The sequence below is a fragment of the Tympanuchus pallidicinctus genome, unplaced genomic scaffold, assembly GCF_026119805.1.
Source record: "Tympanuchus pallidicinctus isolate F22 unplaced genomic scaffold, pur_lepc_1.0 scaffold10, whole genome shotgun sequence".
NCBI classification, from domain to species: domain Eukaryota; kingdom Metazoa; phylum Chordata; class Aves; order Galliformes; family Phasianidae; genus Tympanuchus; species Tympanuchus pallidicinctus.
Window position 1 is genome coordinate 11,373,120 of NW_026294619.1, and position 12,879 is coordinate 11,385,998.

A 12,879-nucleotide genomic window follows, 5' to 3' on the forward strand; every position below is an offset into this window, starting at 1 on the left:
GAGCAGGCTTTAAGCTTAGAAAGATGTACCTACTCAAAATACAGTGCTAGCTAAACCAAATGTTTAATGCGAAAAGAAGGAAACCTAAATGGTAGTCTGTTATTGAGAAACAAAACAACAACCTCGTCTCCTCCCAAAAATAAAACCAATAAGAAAAAATGAAAGAAAAGTTCATTTTCACCTTTAGGGCAATCCTTGTCTTTACAGGAAAGAAAAATCCTTTAAGCTAAAAATACCAATGCTCTTTGGAGGAGTAAGTTTAAATAAGATACAATACCTTTTTTGATTTCAGTGTACAAGGGCTGCTCCAAAAGTAATATGTCCTGCTTTATTCTGTTGGCCCCCAACGTCAGAGAAGGATGTTGGTGTTACAGCACCAACTGCCAAAGCTGAATCTTCTCATCCATATTCCATTACATTTTGTTGCCTTATGACAAATAGCAGCAGAAGGGCAGTCTGACAGAATGGCATCTGACACAGAAGCATATATGATGCAAAGGTGTGGAACTGAACTCCTCCATGCAGAAAGAATGGCATCCATTGACATTGATGGATGCTTGCTGAATGTCAATGGAGACCAAACAGTGGATGTGAGCATAGTGAGGTGGTGGGTGGTGTGTTTCAGCAGTAGTGGCAGTGTTTCACCTCTGCTGCTGCAGATTTTTACAAGTGAGCATGCAGGATCTTGTTCATTGCTTGTGAAAATGTACAACTAATGGTGGTGACTGCCGTGAAAAAGTGTTCTGTAGTTGACAATTTACTGTCAAATAGTATTATTTTGCTCTTTGTATCTGGTGTAATTTCCATGAAAATAAACATTAGGCATTACTTTCAGAGCAGCCCACAAACAGAGAAGCTCTTGGTTTTGAAGAAATCCAGCTAAGGCTTGTTGGTATTCTTAATCAAATAAATGCTCATTTTTTATCTGTTCATATGGTAACTAAAAATTTTACAGAAAAAAAATACTCTTTAATAAGGAAATACAAAATAAATGAGCACAAATGAGGACACTGGAGATTTCTGAAGGATAAAAGCTTGTCCCTAATTGATAGCAAATTGATGACAAAGTGAAAGCTGGAAGATTTGTTTGAACCAGATATTTGTTCTAGACCCATTCAACCATCAAAAACATAATGCCTCCTGAATATTTACCAAATTCAGATTGATGAAAGAATATTAAAAATGATCAAAGCCATTTACCTCTGCTACCAAATAACGGTTCAAGAGGACTGCCACTAAACCTATGGACTCACATTTTGGTTGCAGTCACATTTTGGATACATGCATAGGGAAGAGCAGTGTGTGATTTGCAAAAAGCAAGCTTGGAAGATATCAGGAACTCACAGCTTTCACAGGGCAAAGATTTAGGAGGCAACTAAACTATAATTCAAGATTTAGAACAAAAAACTGTGCATCGGAAACACAGTCTAAACAATGGTTCTTCCAAGGCTCAGTTTCAGGGAAGAATCAAAATCCCCTGAAGTGTTATGAAATTTATTCTCCTTTTAAGCCACTAAAACTGGCTGAAAATTGCATAGGGATAGACTGTATCTCAGTTTCATGCAAGCAAAGTTTTCAGAGAGGTGAAATGGGACTGTTACTGCTTTCAGCTAACAAAGCGAGGAGAGGACAGGAGCACTGTGGTCAGTTCTGGAACATACACATGGCAGCACAGAGAGTGAAGTGGACAGGGCAAGTAGTCAGATTCTGGTGCAGCCAGGAGGTGGTGTAGTAGTCAGATCCTGGTGCAACTCTGAGAGACGGAGTGAAAAGCCTTGCTAAAGTCAAAGTTCACAACCACCACTGCTCTTCCCTCATCTATCCAGCTGGTCATGACATCATAGAAGACTACCAGTTTGGTAGGGAATGATTTGCTCTCATCAAATCCATGCTGACTACTCCTAATAATCTCCTCTTTCAATTCTTTGGAAATGGTATCCAGAACAAGTTGTTCCAATACCTTTCCAGGGACAGCGGTGAAGCTAACTGGCCTGTAGTTGTCTGGATCCTTCTTCTTGCTCTTTTTCAAGATTGGAGTGATGCTGGCTATCCTCCAGCTTTTGGACACCTCTCCTGCTCCCTCTCTTCTCCTAATTAACAAGGCCTTTTTTCCACATTTCATAGACTTTCTTCTTTCTTTTGATTTTTTTCCATGAGCTCTTTGCTCATCCATATAGGTCTTCTGCCATATTTGCCTGGTTTCTTACTCTTAGAGATACACTGATCTTGATCTTGGAAGAAGTGGTGCTTAAATGTTCACCAATTCTCTTCGGCCCATTTACCTTCCAATGCTCTAGCACATGGGATACCTCCAAGGAGATCAAAGTTGGCTCTCTTGACATCCAGGGTTGTAATCCTACTTACTGCCCTGCTTCTTCCACCCAAGGCCTTGAACTCCACTATTTCATGGATGCTGCATCCAAAACAGCTCTCAACCTTCACATCCCCAGTCAGTGTGTTTATTTAATGGCTTAAAAAATCCCAATGCAAAGATTACTAGCCAGATTTGCCTCCTAACTCTTCAGCTTCACACGTTCCAGACAACCATCCAGTCATGGAGTCACTTTAATAACCACTATTTGCCAATAATATGCTCATACAAGACTGTAATGATTACAATTCCTGTCCACTCATCACCATGTCCCAGTTAGCACTAGGCTAACTGGGTCACTATCATGACCTACCAGAATGGCAGCATAATGATTCATTATGAAGGTACAAATCTAAAAGGATTCAGTATGGATGCGTTGTCCTGTCAGAACCTCAGCAAGTCACCACAGTGTCCCTCTGTCACAAGCAAAGTCATTCGGAAAGCTTTTGGAGCACTCTGCCCCCATCTATGCCCCTTTGGCTTCCCTTCCCTTTCCCAAGCCATCCATCTGTTCCCCTAGTCATGTGTTTCTTATATGGGGAAGGGAGGCATGCCCAATTTGACCAAGATAATCGCAAAGCAGGTAACAATCACTATCCAGCCAATCAGGAGGCCACTAACAAGGCACAGGTCATAAGACCCCAAACATTCTAGAACCAATTGTCTACTATTACAAGAAACAATAGTATGAAACAGTTTTGGAAGTATTTGTTCTGAACTAAAGTAAACAGTAAGAAGTTTATGTTGGGACCAAATTTCTGATCCATGATGTTAAAAAATGTTTAGTACTCTTACGAAACCAAAATGTCAAGGGAAAAAGATATGATGGCAATGGTGGTCTTCCAGAGTTGTTTTGGTTGAAAAATTTGTGAATTTCAGAATAAACAGATTGGAAAAACAAACCATTTCCACCACATATTTCATTGACAATATACCAAAACAGACTAAAGAATTTAGCAGACATTTCAGAGAGCAACGAAGCCTTGCTATCTTGCATATCAACTCAACTCCATCCATACCCAAAAATAAGAAATTTTGTCCAGCTTTCAGGCTAATATACCACTGGAAATCAAGTATTCTTCCTTCCTGGCTATGAAAATTAATGTTCAATGACTGGAATATTCATGAATGGGAGAAGAAGGGAGAGAGGAGAGCAGTGTGCTGCAGATCCTACATGATCTTCCAGTAGGCCAGTAATTCAGTTTTCTCCCATTGTGATGTAGCATTCAGGACTATTTACAGAGAAAAGTTTGGATTTGTGGCACAAAAAGTGAAGAAAAATATTCACTTCTACAACTTCACAAAATCAGACCTCTTATTGACTCATCAGAAATGAATAGTGGCATTCTTACAATGGAATGGAAAAAGCAAACTACGAAATGGACTGAATGTTGCTTTTGAGGGTTTTTTGAGGTCAATCTACAACATTTTACAAGATGCTCTAAGTGAGTTCACCATGGAAATCAGGACAGTTTAATGAAGGTGGCTCTAAGGGATGGATGTGCTTATTCTATCATGTCAGTCACTTTGATAACCGCGAACCATCTGGCATATTCTACAGATCTGGAGTTGTACCTTGTCAGAAATATACTTACATTGCAAGAGACAATGGTACACACAATGGGTTATCTAAAACAAATTGCAGATGACAGCTATATAGTATCTTGGCATTTATTTTTGAGTGAGGACTGGAGGAACAGCTCACTAGAGTATGTGAAAATGATTGTCTTGGTTAATAGATGCAATTTTATCCACATTATGCTAGTTTATTATAATTTTATGTATGTTATGTATTTTCTATTCTTCTTCTCAATATGATAGCTAGGCCATTATGAATGATTTGTGTTGATTTGGTATTAATGCATACATTATATGTGATCACTGTTCTGCCTCTGGGATTAAAGGTGTAATGTGCTGGTTAACATTTTCTCAAGCCTTTTTCATTGCTTCTTCAATGTGCATAATCTTTACTGACCCCTACACTAATTTCATTTTAGAATCTGCCTGAAGGGAATAGCTAGAGGTGTGAAATAGCTGGAGGAGGATAATATAACACCTTATTATGAGACAGTCATTTGAAACTTGTCAGTTTGGTCCTTGGTTTAAAAAATACAGTATGAAAAGATGAGTCTAGTTACAGTATGAAACTGAGAGACAGCCTCAGATAGAATTAATAAATATGATCCCTGTCCAGATCTATGCATATTATTTTTGTTTTCATTACAATCTGTATTCTATTACTGTGGTAAATATTACTCTCAGCCATAAACAGGATTTTCACCATGGGAACCAATCCCAAAGCATTCACCATCCATGAATGAAATGAAAAAAACCAACTAACAAACTCAAAAATAGAGAGATACAGACAGAAGAGTAAAGAGAAGCACAAAGACAGTATTGATCCCTGTGACCAAACAGTTGGTGGTTGATGTACCCACAGCCTGAGTGTGTACTCAATTCCCACTGGACATTTAATACACTGCTGTTAATCAATTGCAGCACAAAACCACACTAAAGGGCAATCCTATTTAGTGGCTGAGTATTTCTGAGTGAATACCTTTAACTTCCACTATCAATACTTGGAGATCTGCAGACCACCTAAACAAAGGATATTTGCCATGGACACTTAGCATAGCTATGTGTCTTTGTCATGTGAAGAAGCTGAATGCCACAAAATACAGCTAAAATACAGATCAGTGAAATTTGGATCTAGACCAGTGACTGTCTCATATTAGTAGCTTGCCTGGGAATCACAGTTCTATCTCCTTTCTTTTTTCCCCTCTCTCTTCCAAGTTCTTTTCTTCTATTCTCCTTCCCTTCCATTATTAAAGATTTACAATTTTCATAATTTTTAATAATGTTCAAGAAACTACATGAAAGACAAGGCTGAGTTAGCAGAAGTCTTGGCTATAATCAGTCATGTAATCACTTAGGAATACGATGCTTCATTCACCTGATGGCTGGAGAGAAGCCTGTGGGGTGATTACTTCACCGTGAGAAGCAACACCAAAGGAACACAGTTTGACTTCTTAGCATGCAAGTACATTTTACACCATACTCTGCTGAGCATAGAGTCAACAGGGCTAATCTGCATACATGAGGGTTGCTCCAAAAGTAATACCTGCTATATCATTATGTTGGTCTACAACATCAGAGGCAGACGTTGGTGATATGGCAGTAGAGGTCTAACCTTCTCACCAATATTCTGTTATGTTTTGTTGTCATGTGGCTGATGGCAGCAGATGGGCAACCTAGCAGAATGGTATCTGACATAGAGTTGCCTATGGAGCAAATATGTGTCACCGAACTCCTCCATGTGGAAATAATTGCACCCACTGATATTCACTGATGTTTGCTGAATGTTTATGGAGACCAAACAGTGGATGTGAACATAGAGAAGCATTGGGTGGTGTGTTTCAGCAGTGGTGATGGCAGTGTGAAAGGCAAGCCATGTTCAGGATGGTCATGCAGATTTCTCCAAGTGTGGTATACAGGCTCTTGGTCATTGCTGATGAAAATGTGTAGCTAATAGTGGTGACTATGTTAAAAAAAAATAAAAACATTATGTTTTATAGCAGAGATCTTTCTCTATGAAACTGTGTTATTGTGCTCTTTGTATCTGTTATACTTTCCATGGAAATAAACAGAATGACTTTTGGAATGACTTGTATGTACAATCACATGAGAATTTTACGTAAAAAGTGACTTCCTTCTGAATGCACCAGTTCACCAATCTCCAGATTCTCTATTCTTAACATTATTTTCAGCACAATAGCTTAGAAATCTTATTTCCACCTATATTTAATTTCAATAGTTAAACCAGTTAAAATAGAAACAAGATCAGCAAGAAAATAGCAATGACATGTGCTTTTGGGATGCATCTCTTCCATCCACTCAGAACATAATTGTGAACTGTTTTTTACATTAACTCTGAAAAATTAGAACAGAATTATAACCTCTATCCTCCAAATGTGAATCCAACTCTTATCATTTACTCCACATTTTGTAGCAAGGAGCTTGCCAATGGATGTCTTCATTCATTGCTGTTGCATCCTGGTACAGAAGACATAGAAATTTGTATTTCTTTTTCAGAGAGATAATATTTGACAAAATCTGAAATTAAGGAATAAAATCATTAATTAAGGAATAAATCATTAATTAGAAGAGATGCCTGAAATCTTTTATCAGGATTTATCAGAGAAAAATCCTCACATAATGCAAGAACAAATAAGGAATAGTAAAATGGTAATCCAGATAGGGTCTGTTAAGTTTGATTAAGATCTCATGAAAACCAACTCAGAAAGTGAGCTGAATATTAAAGTATTCAAAAGGAAAGCATTTAAGAAAATTATTCCTATATGCAGCAACAAGGATGTGTTACAAGATATAAAGTCAGAAAAATCTTGGCATAAATTGGATGAAGCAATTAGATAGCAACAGATTTATTTCTGTCATTTAGAACACAGCAGATAAGTTACTTCTAAACCCAACTTATCTGTGTAGCCTCCACACTTTTCTGAATGATAGATTATACATAGTGTTTTACTGTATCTATCACTGCAGCATATGACTTAAATCAGAACAGATTCTCTTTTTGCTGAAGAAAAAAAAGAGAAGAATCACTGAAAAATTAACAAGGCTTCACCAGCTCTGCTTTGCAGCCATTGTGAAATGGAAACCTATCAACTTCGCTAGAGCTACACTAAAACATGTGACTTTTCCCTGTCCAGAGCTTTAGAATAAGTTGCCTACAAAGAAATTATCATTTTACACAACCTAAGCTTGAGCCTCCTCCCCAATAAACAAAAGGCCTAAACAGTAACACAGTGTTCCTTCATTTACCTCAGTCTGCACACACCTTCTTCAGCCATCTCACTATCCTCTGGGAAAAAATAATAATAATAATAATAATAAAATAAAATAAAATAAAAAAACCAAAACCACAAACCCCACTTTCCTATTACCTGAACTGCATTTATTTTAATCACTGGGACAAAATGAGTATTTGAAACCAGTGATGCACACATTTTAAAATTCAACACGAGGAGTGAAAACAGCCATTCCAGTTGAATTTAAATGATATTAACAAAACCACAGGTAAGCATAAATGCTACATCTTCATAAAACCCACTTCTATTTTTAATTAAATACACCTTTGTGTGCAGTAAGTCACCATTCAGATATGCCAGACATAAACACATACAAGTAACAAACCATGATAATAAGGGAATCCTGTTGTACATACACATTTCTGCTGCTTGAAAACCTATCACTGGAAGAATCCCAGGTTCTGAACCAGTAAGGTCATAGTGTGTAAGCAATGCAAGTATTTTCTGATTGCTTATACAAGTGCCAGTATGAACCTGGATCATGCTTGTCACCACTCTGCCAGAGTTCAGGAAGTACCCAGTAATTCCCTAGAAGGTAATGGCAAAAGTTAATGCAGCCATATCAGAGCTAGGGTAAGGTGAGAAAGTATAACAGTGATGCCTCTCAAAATTAACAGTTAAAGTATTTCATTTTTTACAAAAATAAAGTTTGGAATGTGGAGGGGGGAAGAAAAGTCAAAGTCAGTTTCTCCCAGTTACATATCCACAGGGATAAAAATTCAGACCATATTCTCACATACTCCTTCATGTTTCTGAAAAAGTCTTTTTATTTTTTTTTTCCTTCCTCAAATAAAGCTGCTTTTCTGTCATCTTCTGCCTTTTTTAATTACATGATAAGCTTTCGGAGATACTGATCTTCCTCCAGTAGGTATTAATGTAATAAGAAAGCATTAAAGTACATAAAAGGATGCTAATGCCAGAAGGCCCAAGTGGACATTTAATTTTGCCAGCAGGGAAAGATCTTGCCAGTTTTCATAACAGTATGCTACAGGTAAAAACCCCTGAAACCCCTGGTGACAATTCTCAGGTTTTTGTTTTTTTGTTTTTTAATAAAAATAAATATGCATAATTTTAAGTGACTTTAAAAAGAGTTTTTACTGACATAAATGCATTGGTTCAACAGCGTATAAAGGCTTATACAAAGGAAAAATTCCATTCTTGATCTGCCTTTGCAAATCTGAAATCCAGTCGTGCAGAAGAAGCAGAACGATGAAAATAAGGCATTGAAATAACATCTATTTCCTTCTGCTGTTCCTGTGTTCCTTTAAATACTACCTAGATATTTCTAAATCCTGACATTCTACATGCATAGACATTCCCTTGCTCTCGTGAATCGTGAGACAGGTCACCTAAAAGCAGTTAATTTTCTTCTTTCTGAGACTAGTAAAAGAATAGACACTTTTTCAGTTACAGCTGCCTTTATCAGCAATCCTGCTAATGATATCTCAGTTATTTAAATAAATAAATAAATAAATGCTAAATTGTTAGAAGAATTTATAACATAGTTAAGAATAACAAAATGGAAAAGATCTAATCAGATAGACTTATTCTGAAGATGATGTGACTCTTGGCATAGCTGACAAAAGAATATATCAGACAGGGAAACATGCTGTGTTGCTTCTCTGTATCAGGTGCAACATTATATGCTGCAAATACTCGCATCTTAATCTGTGCAGAAAATGAGCGATTTACAGAGGTTTTCCTCAATGCTTTTATGTTATTTCAGGGTAAAGATAAATAACAGAAAAAAAAAAAAAGTAATCAAACTTAAGTCTTCTGTTTATACTATTTACTCATCAAAATTTCATTTTAAGTCATCTTAGAGGAAGGAAATTTTACCCGATCATCAAATTTGATCTTCCATTTACAAGGACTTTAGAGAATAATGCATGCTTGACTAATGCATTTTTTGGAAAGGTACCCATCTCTGAAAAACTGTTTTATAATATAAATATATTTAGCCTATCAAGAAAACATTTTTACAACTTTTCTCTATATCATCTTCAAATGTCCAGCAGTTTAAACAAATATGTGCAAACTTGATTTGTGCTTTCAAACAGCATTTTTCCTTTACCTGCCTACCATTTTATAATCTGTTACTCTCTTAAGACTGCACATATAACTCCCCATGGCCCACTCTTGGGTGAATTGGGATCCTATAACACCTCTATTACAGCGCTTACCAATCTTTCAACATTATACTGTCTCTGGCTCAAGCCATAGCTGATGCCAAAACTGTCACCTTACCCACAGTGACTTCCAGCCACACTCTTTCCAAGACAAAGCCAGTTGTTCCAATAATCTCATGAGTAAAGGTGGAAAGTCATTTACTCCTGTGTACATTGTAGTAGCAGCTGTGCGGTTCTCTATAGCTTATACCAACCAAAGAGCTGTTCCACATGTCTGGAGCCTCCTCACTACCATGATCAACAGCAGGAAGCTTTGGCTCCATAGCATGATAAGGAGCCAAGAGTCTGCAACAGCAGCAGGCACATTTCCTCAGGTGACACCAGGGTGACAATATATTGGGTGGGGCAAGCATCTTCCCATAGATATTGGCCTCGAGAGGCCATGAAGATTGAAACTGGACGGAGAATTTCCAACATTCATCTTAGCAATGGTGAGTTCATGAAGAGAAAAATGGTCTATCAGACCATTGCACAAATCTCTAAGAAACACATTAGCCCCTTTCTGCCATGTCAGTGTTGTTTTTTTTTTCAGCATCATATTAAAATACTTCTTACTGAGTTACTGCTCTGATTTCTAGAAGTTTGCACTCGCTCCATTTTCATCATTGCAACCAGCTATAAAAAAAGACACTATATGACTGGAGCCATCTTACTGAGTGATACGTACAAGTCTGTAAGACTTTGGCCACTATTAACACTTTATAAATCTGAGCAATGAAGAAACTTGATTGCTAGGGATTTTACGTTTACTTTCAAACTGATGTTTGGTCTTAATAAGTTGTAGGCCAAGTATCTTCTCAAATAGCTTTAGAATTTTCTCTCATTTCAATAAAGTTTCTCCATTTTCAACTACCTTAAGATTAGCCAATTACCCAGTTTTGTAATAATACATTTATTCCCAGTGTGCAATCTAAGTACAGTAACTGTAGGAACTTACTTTTCTCAGCCAAGATAACAATCCAATCAACAAATAAAATTGTATTTACTTCACAAGAACAATTTTCACGCAGCCATGAGAACTGTGGTCCTTAGATCAAATATACTATCAAAGAATGCTGTCAGTAGTAGGGGCAGTAAAATTATGCTAACACCTGACACAGCCATTCTTAACTTGAGTGCTAGATTTGCAGCTTTTCTAGGCAAAATATTTAAACCCATGAAGAGTAGATAATTAAACAACTGAAAGTTACAAATGGTTGTTACATCTAAAAGATGACTGTTGCATTTATTAGTAGTCTGTAAGCTGCTTTTCACACTTTGTTATAACAGTGTTAGTTAAGAGAATGTTTTTAATCACATTATGGACATGATCACATCATACTTTTTGAGCAACTTTACTTGTTGGATTCCACTGTATCTTAAATATACACCTATACAATATGTTCGTGTAGTGAGATAAAATGTAGACCACAGTCAATTATTGTTTGTAAGAAGCCTGTTCAAGTTTAGTAGCTCCACTAACAAAATTATACTGAAATTGCTCAGAATGGTATTCTATTTTGTTTTACTGAAAATGAGTTCGTCTTTCCTTCTCTTTCTTCATGGCTCAGTTCTTGTATCTAAATCTTTAATGGAAAAAATCATACAGGCGATCTGTAAAAATCTAACAAACTTTTACATCTTTTCAGCACGTGCAAAAAAAAAGACTCAATGCAGTCTGAAAATAGCATTTCATAGTATGGCACTAGCATGGAGTTTAAATTTTACATTACAGAAGTATGGATGCACAAGGATGTAAAATTTTAGTGCTGATTTAGGGCTTTGTGACAGTATGATGTAGCTCCAGTTCAAATTTATGGAAATGAAGCAAGTCACTGATTTTGATGATTCTTCTCTGCATAAGATAAATAAAGCCTAAACTGTGAAAGGGACAGAGAATCGGTTTGGGGGGAATAAAAAAAAAAAAGACAGTTTAGCAGATTTTCAGTGTCAGTAACTATTCACCTCTGATTTGAAATGTTTGAAATAATTTTTAACTTTTCTAATATAAAATACAATTTATTCTACCTGTACAAATATTGAATTAACTTTATGAGGCATTATACATCAGATAGAGTCTCAATTAAAACTCGCCTTCTCTTGAAGCAATGGAAAATAGACTCCTCTAAAAATTAGCAACAATCTGATTGTCAGTGAAACATATCTGATAAACTCTCTTGCCCATGCATGTTTGTGTGGGCACTTATCTACTTAATACCAACAAGGGGATTTGCATTGCATTGCAAGGACTACCATTTGGAAGAAATGATGTGGCATCTGCAGAAGAATTCTTGTAGATGCTTCTGAGTCATCTACTTCCACAAGATTTAAAAAAATAATAATTATAAGATTCTACCAGTTATACAAAAAATGAAAGGATACAAGAAAAAACATAAGGTGTGAAAGTAGTGGGATATAAAAGAAAAATGGCTATGATGTAAAGCAGATATAAACACTGCTGCTCCAGAACAGCATTAGAAACAATCAGATTATAGAAGAGAAGGAGGAACAAAAAGATGATATATTCATAGATCACTGGAATGTTTTTCTTTAAGCTTTCTGATTCAAGTTTGAAACTAAAGAACATCAAAATATGAAAGCAGGCTATAGTAACACGAATTGTGAGAAGACCAAATAATTATTGCTCACTTACTATATGGAGAAAGTAAGTCATGGCTTATGATGCCAGAGGGCCAAAATTTTCCTGCTTGTCTACAGCATTCATCATAAACTATTAGGCTGTTAGTGATTGTAAACAAGCAACAGGAAAGAATAAAGGTTGAGGCTAGATTACAGGATAGGGTTGCAGTCTCATGGCTTGCTGTCACCAAGAGATGTTCCACTTCCAGCTGCCTTGCAATCCCACTCCCTCTAAAATTCCCTAGCATGAAGTTCTGCAGCCAATCCCTCTCACTTCCTCGTGCATTCTTCTGGCATATTTGGTTGGGCAAAAAGTCTCTGCAAGCAGGATATATACAGTTTGAAAGCATACACTGATCGGTTAACCCTCAAAAGATAGCTAAGATAGAACAAATATTAATTACCCCCTCCCTCTGATAAAACACTGGAATGCTATTTTGTGAGGCAGGCATATGACAGGAGGAGAAACTGGATGTGCAATGCTTGCTGAGAACAGTCTGTAATGATGTTGAGTTGTCACATCACCAACCACACTGACACTCCACTTTTTTTGCTTGTTTGTTTGTTTCTTGTAGGATTTTACACCTCTCCACCTTGCTATTTTTTTGCGTTACTGAATCCTTAAGCAATCCAACAATCTTAATTATGTGCAAGTGAAGCCTCAGGGTTGTGGGGAAAGATTACAAAAAAAAAAGTTATAGACTGTTGTCCCTTGTGTTTACTGATTTACTTCACCGATATGATAAAAGAAATTGAGATTTTGGGGTTTTTTTTCCTTGTTTTTCCAATGGTTTGCCTTCTTGTGAGGTAA